Source organism: Nyctereutes procyonoides, unplaced genomic scaffold, assembly GCF_905146905.1.
Source record: "Nyctereutes procyonoides isolate TBG_1078 unplaced genomic scaffold, NYPRO_anot_genome, whole genome shotgun sequence".
NCBI classification, from domain to species: Eukaryota; Metazoa; Chordata; class Mammalia; order Carnivora; family Canidae; genus Nyctereutes; species Nyctereutes procyonoides.
Genome location: NW_026575141.1, coordinates 17,315,388 through 17,325,766, shown reverse-complemented (window position 1 = coordinate 17,325,766; position 10,379 = coordinate 17,315,388).

The window sequence follows — 10,379 nt, the reverse complement described above, 5'->3', positions numbered from 1 at the left end:
ATTCACAACTCTGCACATATCTAGGTGAATCCGCTCTTTTCTTCTCTCTGGATTTCTATGTGCTAGAAGTATACTCTCTTCTGGAATACTGCCTTCTAGTCTCATTTATGGGAGAGGGGAGGAGGGAAGGGGAGCAGAGGGGAGAAGAAAATTGATAAGAGATGCTCTGGTTTCAAGCTTCTGCTTCAAGAATGCTCCCTTATGTACTCCCTGAATCTTTGACCTTCCTGGAATGGTAAATCTTATTCTTCCTGAAAAAGTGAGGTAGGCAGAACAACGGCTTCCAAAGATACTTAATTCCCAGAACCTGCAAATATTTTATCTTACAGGGCAAAGGGGAATTGAATTAAGGTGGCAGATGGAATTAAGTTTGCTCATCAGCAGGCCTTAAACAGTGAGATTAGCCTGGATTATCCAGGTAGGTCCAATGTAATCAAAAAAGTTCTTAAAAGTGGAGGAGGGAGGCAGAAATCAGAGTCAGAGAGAGATTTAAAGATGCTGCCCTGCTGACTTGGAACCTAGAGGAATGGGCCAATAGGCAGGGAATGGGGGCAGCCTCTAGAAGCTGGAAAAAGCAAGGAAACAGAATCCTTCCCAGAGTCACAAAAAATACATTCTGCCCTGCCAAATCCTAATTTTAGTTCAGTGATATCTGTGTTGGACTTCTAAAGACCTATTAGATGTCTGGATTGTTTTAAGCTACCACATTTGTGTAATGTGTTATAATAGCAATTAGAAAATGAAAATGTAGAGCCAATCCAGTGTCCTTCTGGGTACTGAGGGGCAAGTAGAACATCTCTCCCCACTCCTGCCCAGTTGTGTATTTTCTTAGAAATGGGTCACTTAGCTGGACCAAGGGAAAGTGAGGACTTATGGGAATATGCTGTGTTTTTCTAGTACAACCCTGGGCTGCTCTGACAGTGGAGACCTACTCATCCTGCAAGGCCAGAAAGCACATTTATGTGAGGATGCTCAGAGGACTCATATAGTTGGATTCCTATCAACCCATGTTTACAAGTAACATCAGGGAATAAAGATGTGAAAGTTATGATAATTTTTCCATCCTCAAGAGAAATACTTGTCATGTAAATATAGGTAGTACCTGTCACGTAAATAAAGGTAATATAGTGTGGCAGGTTTTCAAGCTCTGCTTGAACCAAGATAGCATAACAGTTATAGCATGGGCTTTGGAGTCTGAGCCTGACAGATCTGAGATAAAGACCCTGCTCTGCCCACTAACTGGGTGACATCAGGCGTACATGTAGCCGTGGGAGAATCAGAGCAGAAAGCTGAAACCCAAAGGCTTCTAGTTACCACGTCACCCACTGAGTCAGGGATACTTATTATAAGAACTTTGTGAGTTACTTTAAAATTTATAATGCACCCACTTGTTATATTGATCTCTTTTTTAATGTTAAAGCAGTTTCACACTTAAATGTAAGAATACGGTCTATAATGGGAACAAAGAAAGGATGAGGACGCTGGGTAGAAGGGAGGTAAGTGGAAAGAGCTGAGAAGACTGACCAGTTCTATATCCAACGGTGTGAGAGGGTCTAGATACCCAAGGGATAGAGTGGCTGTTGGCCTCAGCTAAGGGAGAGAAAGGCACGCTGAGTTTCTAAGCTTGTGGCAGTGAACCAAAGCCTGGATGTATCTGAGAAAGAGTTTTAGATCTTTTGGATATCTGAACGGAGAAATTACTCCTTGCAGGCCATATTCTTATGCGCCTATCTTATTTCATCCATTATTAACAATTTCCTGTACAGCTCATTGATTGGGTACTATTGATACTGGGAACCTACAAAAACAAGTGAAAAAATAAAAAGATTAGACTAAAGTTTCTTCCGTAAGGGTTCTCTGAAGCTGATTAGGAGGGATGGGTAGTGGGACCAGAAGGAAGTTATTATAGAAAGGGGACAGACGGAGCTGAGGACCCTTGACTCCTGTGGCAGAGATTTTGCTGAAAACTGAAATGAATTGGAGACAGCAAAGCATGTGAAAATTACTTTCCTGTAATTAAAATTAGAAAGAATTTTGTGAAGCCTTGAGTCAGATTCCTTGCATCATCTTTGCAAAGCTAGGGGCTTCATATTCAAAACACTAGGGTCAATTTATACCATTTTACTGAAAAATAATTTTAAAATTATTCCATGCTTTGAGCACTGGTAAGTTAAGTTTGGCTTAACTTCTTGGAAATTCACCTGCTTGTTTCAATCCAGTGGGCAGCATGGATCAGCTCTCAGTGCCCAGGGCTTTGCCCCATTGTGATTTCGGCCCTAAAAGGCAAAATCATGGTCAATGAAAGGAACATCTCTGGACTCATCCCCCCTCCTCAGCAGGATAAAGACACTTTCAGTGATGAGGGGCTAACCCTGTGGATGACAGGCAATACTTGTGGTCAGATGGGCAAGACAAGAGCAGCAGGCAGAAACTGATGGCCATTAATGCAGTTTAATAATTTTTTTTAACTTACCCTTCAACTTTCTCATTGTCATGGGAGAGGTGTCCTTTCCCATTCTCATGATGACCACTTTACCCATTTATGACTTCACTTATATCCCACTTCTCTTATATCTCACTGATATCAGGAAACCTAATCGCCCACCCCATGGAAAAGAGAACATTTTTGTTACTTCCTTTAACTTTCCATTAAATGTACACCAGTCTCGATCCCTCTTTTCTGTCTTCCTAGCGCTAATATTTCTTCCCCTCTATTGGCTCCTTCTCTTCAACTATGTACGTGCTCAAAATTCTCATGCCCTATGACCAAACATTCTTTACACAAGTCTGCCTTCTCTTGAGGACACCAACATCACTCTCCTCTCTCTTTCATTGGCCAATTCTTAAAAGGAAAGTATGTTTCTGCTTTCTATTTTCTCAGCCCATTTCCATTGCTTGACCCACGGAAATTTAGCCTCTGTTCCTTTCTTTCTAATGATGCTCTTCCCACAATGGTGACTTCCATCTACTTCCTAATTTGCCAGACTGGTTTGTTCATCTCAATTTTCACTATATTTGATTTTGAAGTAATTATTGCCACCATTTTGTCTCTGGCAATATTTTTAAGCATTGCCACCTATTCCATTCAGGCCTCAACATAATTCTGTGTATTGGGTATTACATTCCACATTTTATACAGAAGGAAGCAGGGGAAGATGGTCCAGATGGAGGAATTTGCTTCCTCTTTTAGTTTCTATAAAACTAATTTCCCAATTTCCCATCTGGTTTGGGGACGACTTTTGGTCTCATTCCCTCACTCCTTTACCTCTGTCCATTCCTTTGCTTCTCTCACTTGAGTACACAACATTTTTTCTCAGTGATCTAAGCCAATCTGCATTCATATCTTTGTGCCATCTCTGTGTTCCTGATCCACTGCATAATTAGTATCTCCACACTCATACTCAAGACAACAAACCTATCTTCCCAGCCATGTTTCTAGTAAACATTTGTAGAATCTATATCACATTTCAAGTATTGTTTGTTGCCCTGAGGACATTCAGGTGAGTAAAACACAGCCCTGTCCTTGAGGACCAGGAGATGGATTTGTAAATAATTAGAGTATAAAAAATACGTATTATAACAGAAGTATCAGAAGTAGATCAAGAAGCAAGAGAAAGGAGCCTGTAGCTGCCTTATGGCCCAAAGAAAATTTCCCAGAAAATATAAAAACTTTTCATATGACTTTGAAGGAGATTTCTAAGCCCACAGGGAAGAAAAAGATATTTAGTGCAAAGGGCCCAGTTTATGGAAATGCACAGAGGTTCCAGAGAGAGTGGCATACCTAAGAAAACCTATGGTTTGCTAGTTTGGATGCTTAGGGATGACTATTCTGTATTGAGGTGGACAGTACTACCATTTATTAAATTATTTACCTGCCTTTTCCCTCTCCCAATAAATACTACATAATCAGTGTCATTTATTCCATTTCCCATTGGACTTTTGATCCTGTCATAATCTCCCTTTCCTCCTGTGGTCATTACCCTAGTTAAGGTTCTTTTCCTAAATCATTGTGGATAATTCATTGCTTGAGATTTAAGGAAGAACTCTGCCTGCAGTGTTATCAAGCCCTTAACCCTGTTCAAAAGTAAATATGCTTACAAATCCATATGCCCTGATATACTTATGTAAAATTGTACTGGTTTAAAAACATCACACTAACTTTTACCAATATTAAAGCAGTTAAAAGAAAGCCCTACTATTTTTCTTAATTCATGGAAGCTGGAAGTTCTTGTCCTCATACTTATCAGTATGGAGTGATCAGTGTCAGGGACCAGGTGAGTCTATCAAGTGAAAGAAGACTTAAAGGATCAATGAAGATGTCTCTGAGAAGCATTTTAGGAGAAGGATATGTCAATATGTCAGTAAAAGGATTTGAAATATGGTGATTACCAAACAAGCTTTGGAAGAAGCCAGAAAAGTGAGATCTGTTTTATTAGGAGAGATGGGGAGAAAAGGAAATAGTGATGAGTGACATATATACGTAGTCAAGCTGCTGGCTGTGCCATGTTCTGTGTTGAGATGCTTTTAACTTTTAATCCTCACCTTAACAAATGGCTTCTGTGCAATAATATTTATATCTCTGTATCTATAATTCATTTTCAAGGAGATTTGCAGATTTTGTTTGATTCTCATTCTAACTTTATAGGTAGGAATTACTGTTGTTTAGCTCACAAATGGAAGGAACTGTGGCAGTGTTTAAGAGGCTTGTTCAGGGTGAAAGAGCAGGTTAAGAACCAATAGATCTGGAATCAGGTGTGTCATTCTGGAACTCTTACATGAGCCTGACTCCTAGCAATTATGGAGAGAACTGAAATTATGTACCAAACATAGGTTTACTGAAGGCTGATACTGAAAAATTTTGGAAATCAATGTGAAAATTTGCAAACATGTTAAGATACATTTTCAAAACGATGTCTGAAAATTTTTAGACCCAATTTTTTAAAAAGATTTATTTATTTACCTTAGAGGGTATGGGAAGAGGAACTCTAAGCAGACTCTGCGCTGAGCATGGAGCCTGATGTGGGGCTCAATCTCAAGACTTGGAGAGCACAACCTGAGCCAAGAGTCAGATGCTTAACCAACTGTGCCACCCAGGGGCCCAAGTCCCAATTTTTGATTATACACTTTTATTTTCTGTGAATCTGTTCATTCAGGCACATTCCTAATTTCATATAGCTAGCTTATTATTTTCATATTGGCATAAATATATTTGTATGTATCACAATGCATTTCCTGATTTGGGATTTGGTATATTTGATTATCATATAAATACTACAGGTCTTAAAAGACTTTTGTATTTCTTATTCCTGCCAATATATCTCTTTTCCTCTTCTAAGCATTCAAAAATTTAATACTTTTTGTTTTTAAGAATTAGTTTGACTGAGTATTAAAAGGAGGAAATATGTATTTCTCACAATACTGGGTCCCTTTTCATGGGCTGGAGTAACAGAGCCAAACGTTCCAGGCTCAAATGCCCTGCTAGAATCTTTAGACAGCTTCAAAATATCCAACACATATTAAAAGAAAAAGAAAAGGTTAACATCAATGATTCTTTAAATGTATCTTGTATAATTTACTAGGACTTGCGAGATTTCATAAATGTACTTGGTGCGATCTCCTGTGGGTGCTTTTTTAAGACTGGAACCATTGTGGCAGAACCGGAGACATGAGACCGTCTTATTAACCTCTCTTTCACCTGTGGCAGAAGTAGATGAGTGCCACCTTGCTGTGAGAGCAGTCTTCCAAATGCCAAGTCATTTTTTAGTCTTCAGGGGAAGAAGTGCTATCTATCCAAGGTCAAAAAACGGCCTTTTGAGACTTTCCTTTGAGCTCACTAAAATACTCTCTGTTGCAGTGGGAGGTGAAACCACCAAGGTAGCCAACAGACACAGAATTCTGTAGACAGAGCTTCTGAACTTTCACAGGCTTACTTATCTTTTTTAGCAATGCATAATTTCAGATAATACATGCATATTATCTAGAATTTTTTAATGGATTTCATTGGGGAAAAGGGTGTTATTTTTATGATGGCTTGTCAGTTTGACCTATTTGAGAGCAATTGCTACTCATGTCTCTCTCTTTGGGATTTTTAGAAAGCTCTGCCAACTAACTTTATCCATATTTTGAAACAACCCAGAAACTGAGGAAAGGGGGATGCGCTAAACATTGAGGTGGTGCTTACTTCTCTCTACCTTTCCTTTCTCCTACTGTATAGCTCTATTTTCAGAAAGAAAGATATTTATAGATCCAAAATTTAATTAAAATATTTATTTTTAAATTTCAAGTCAAAGGATTTGATTAGTATTTATCTTGCTTAAGCTGTCATCCATCCTGACTTTTTGAGAAAAAAATTGGTTCTTTTCCTAACATGATGGTACTTGACCATGGTTTGCAAAATTGTATTTAGTGATAAAATAATCTGAAATTGACTACAATCAGTTTATGAGTTCATCCCTAATCCCTGAGAAGAATGCCAAAACTGAATCCACTACCAGAAAACATTAATATTTCTTAAAAAGGATTCAGAGACTTTTAAAAAATGTATTATGACTGAAATATCTCTTGAATTTGGCCCCACTAATATCCCCCCCACACACACACACAATCTTTGGCTAATTCTCTAAGTATTAATTCTATGAAAATATATAATGTGGTGATGACCGCAGAGAACAAAATTCTTCCACAATATTTTAGATTCAGTAGGTATTACTGACAGGTAATGGTGAGGATGGGGCATTGGATGAAAATTATGAAAATTAAGTAACATTTTAGAAAAGTAAATTAATTAATTTTCAGAGAACACAGATAACCTGAGAATAATAGAGTTAATCCTTTGGGTTTGGAAATACAGAAGCTTTTTAAAGCAGTTTTGAATTAACCAGTTTGTCGACTAAATACCACTCTCCATTCCTTTTGTAAATTATACCAATTGATGTCCATGGCATATATAAGGTGCACATGGATACTAGGCCACTCTCTGGCCAGCCCACATATTTCTGCTACTTCACAGTGAGTTGTATACTTACTAAGAGTAAGTTGTGATTGTTAGTGCCAAACCTGTTAGCGCCCAATGTGTATGACATTGAAATTATGACACTTAGTATAAACAAACCTATGAAATACAAGTTTGAAGAGTTTTGGTTTCTGTGGAATCTAAGTTTCATACTTTTGAAATACTCGATTAAAATGAATTGTTTCTACAGCTCTTGCCATATTAGGTATAGATAAGAACACGGTGAAAGATGGGTGTGATTAGGGGACGTTCTCTCTTTAGTTGCTTCACAAGTGCCTTAAAGATTTTGCTCCACGTTTAGGAAAATGAATGTTGAGACACTATTGGTTTGGGGAAGAACTATGATGTGGAGCTCTGACCATCTGATCTCTGCTTAATAAAAAAGCCTTAGCTCTACTGAAAAAATTGGCAAATGTACATATATTTGTTTAATAAAAGTTAAAATGTTTAAGATGTACATATTACTTGTATGCTTACCCATTTCAAACTAGCTCTTTGATTAGCTGAACAACTACTAGTTTCAATCATGTTAGATAAGTGAGCACCCTCCCTACCTAGGTTCAAAGCAGTATTTCATAAATAAGCACCTTTGGCATTTATGAAACTTCTTCATGGGACTTGTAAGGCCAATGAAGGTGGGTGGGGAAAAACATTAAGTATCTCAGGAGACAGAAATCTAATAAAATTGCTGCCACTAAAACACAAAGAGAATAGTTATTTTGGGAATTTACTAAATAGAGGGCATAAAGATTACTTCAATCAAAATGCCTGTGGTAAATGCTGAGACTCCCTTCAAAAACTGGAAAAGGAGAAACAAAATGAAAAATAAATCTTCTCTGAAACACAAAATATGTGCTTCAGAAAAAAGAGACAAAGGATCAGAGAGACAGAATATATAACATGAGGGAGGGAGGGAAAGAGGAGGTCAACGGGGGTGGAGGGAGGAAGGAGAGGAAGAGAGAGCATGCGAATAAGAAAATATCAGAAAAAGAGAGAGAAAGAGATATGGCAATAAAATGCACATTCAAATATTCTCAAGGATCCTACCTGGTCCTCAATTTTTCTGTTTTTGTTTGTTCTGCTAGAAATTCATCTATTTATTCAAGACTGAGTACAGGAGTTACTGACCTTTTTAGTAAAATCACTGTTAACATTTTTTAATGGAGCTTGGAGACCCAAATTATAAATCATCTAACATTATTAGGAAATTTAAAATTTTGTGAGCCATTCTTTATTGTCTCATCAATCTAGAAAAGCAAAAGGGTCTATCTTTGTCATAGGTAAGGTTCTCTGGGTAATAGTCCCTGAGGTGGAGACAAGCATGCTGACAATTTATTAGAGAATGTTGTCAGGGTCAGCCCGTAGGGAAGGGAAGAGAAGGGAGCAGGACTGAGTAGAGGGAGTAGATGGACTGTGGTCCAATTACAGAAAGGTCTACCAAGGGATGTAGGACTTTATACTTCCTCCATATTCCCCTCAATGATTGCTCCTGAAGACCAGCTAGGATCCATGATCTAGTTCTACTTTGGGGTCAGTGTGGCTTAGGTGGGAAATTGTAGTCATTGGAGATAGACAGACCTGGTTTCCAGTATTAACTTTATCATAAGCCATGTGGTTTTGAACACACTATTGTACTTCTCACGGTCCATTTCCTCATTTTAAAATGCAGGTGATAGTATCTATTACACAGATTTGGGGTGAGTGGGGATAGGATAAAAGTAGTTAATATTTATAAATGACTGACAAAATAGTAGATGCTCAATAAATATTGGCTTCCTCCCACCACTTTCCAAGAAGCCAAAGTACTTGAAATAGATAGTGTATTTTTCGCCGGGGTAATTTTCTCTTTACATACTCCCTATTCCATTTGCCATTTGGAGAAGGGAAACTAACAATATTTTCCAAGCTGTGTAATTTAATGTGCTACTGGTTATGTTCCTGAGAAAGAACTTTTTATGAAGTTTTTACAGAAGAAAAAAGCAAAATAAAAGAAATAGTATTTTTTTAACTCACTGCAATCATAGAGATTGAAAGAAAGACAGAAAAAGAGTATTTCTGTCACCACTGAAGATGTTTTATGACCTCCTTCCCTGCTCTTACGTGTCTAGGGCTTCTGTCCTACTACCCCACCACTCAAGCCACACTCCTTCCTCAAAGGAGCTTGTGTCTTTTAGACCATTGGTGGCTAAGCCCTGCTGAACTTGAAACAGATTATTACCATAGTGCTCAAAGTTTGGCTCCTCAGCATCAAACTGTAATGGGAGACTGTGAGAGATGTAAGTTCCCAGCTCCCAACCCAGATCTATTGAATCAGCAACTCCAGAGGTAGTGCCCAACAATCTGTATTTTAACAAGTCTCCCAACTGACTTTAAAACACACTAAGGTCTGAGAACTACTGGAACAGTGTATTAATCAGTGTTCCAGCAGGAAATAGGTACTGTGTTCAAGTTAGGATAACTCAAGAAAAGTTTAATAAAGTATTTGTTTTATAAAAGTTGGCCAGGGTGTTAGAGAAGTAGAGAGGACAGTGGGATACCTGGGAGACTGTAACAGCAAAGCTGTTGCTATACCTAGGCCTGAAGGGATAAGGGGAATAGATAAGGGGAATTTACTGGAACCCAAAATGAGGGTCTTGTGGAGATGATGCCCTAACAGGAGCTGAAACCATTGGCACAAAGACCAGGTCCCACAACAGGGAGCTTTATCTTCCCTGTTTTCAGTGGGAGTTCTCCATTGGCTAAATCCAACCAGAAGGGAGAAGCCACTGGGTACCAAAAAAGTCACCCTCCCAGGATGGAGAGCAGGATGGGGAAGGCTGGAAGGTAATCTAAAATGGGCAAATGGGGGGATCCCTGGGTGGCTCAGCAGTTTGGCGCCTGCCTTTGGCCCAGGGCGTGGTCCTGGAGTCACAGGATCGAGTCCCGTATCGAGCTGCCTGCATGGAGCCTGCTTCTCCCTCTGCCTGTGTCTCTGCCTCTCTGTGTCTCCCATGAATAAATAAATAAAAATTTTAAAGAATAATAAAAAATAAAATAAAATGGGCAAATGGAAGAGATCTGATACAAGTAATAAATCTTAAATGTCAATAATATTTTTTAGTCATTTAAAAGTTCTGATCCCCTTAATTGTAGCTTTTCAAAACAGTTATTTCTGACTTACTTTAGAAGTAATCGTCTTGTGACTCCCAGCGGGTACTCTTTACTTTTATTTTTAAAAATTATTATTGGCAAGTCCGAAAAATATGTGAAACCCTTGAGGTTAGTAATAAACCTGGGTTCAGATGCCATCATTTTTCTCTTTTCCTGGTGCTTATTTATCATCACAGGTATTGCTTCATTTAAAAGACAAAATATGCCTGTGGCAAGA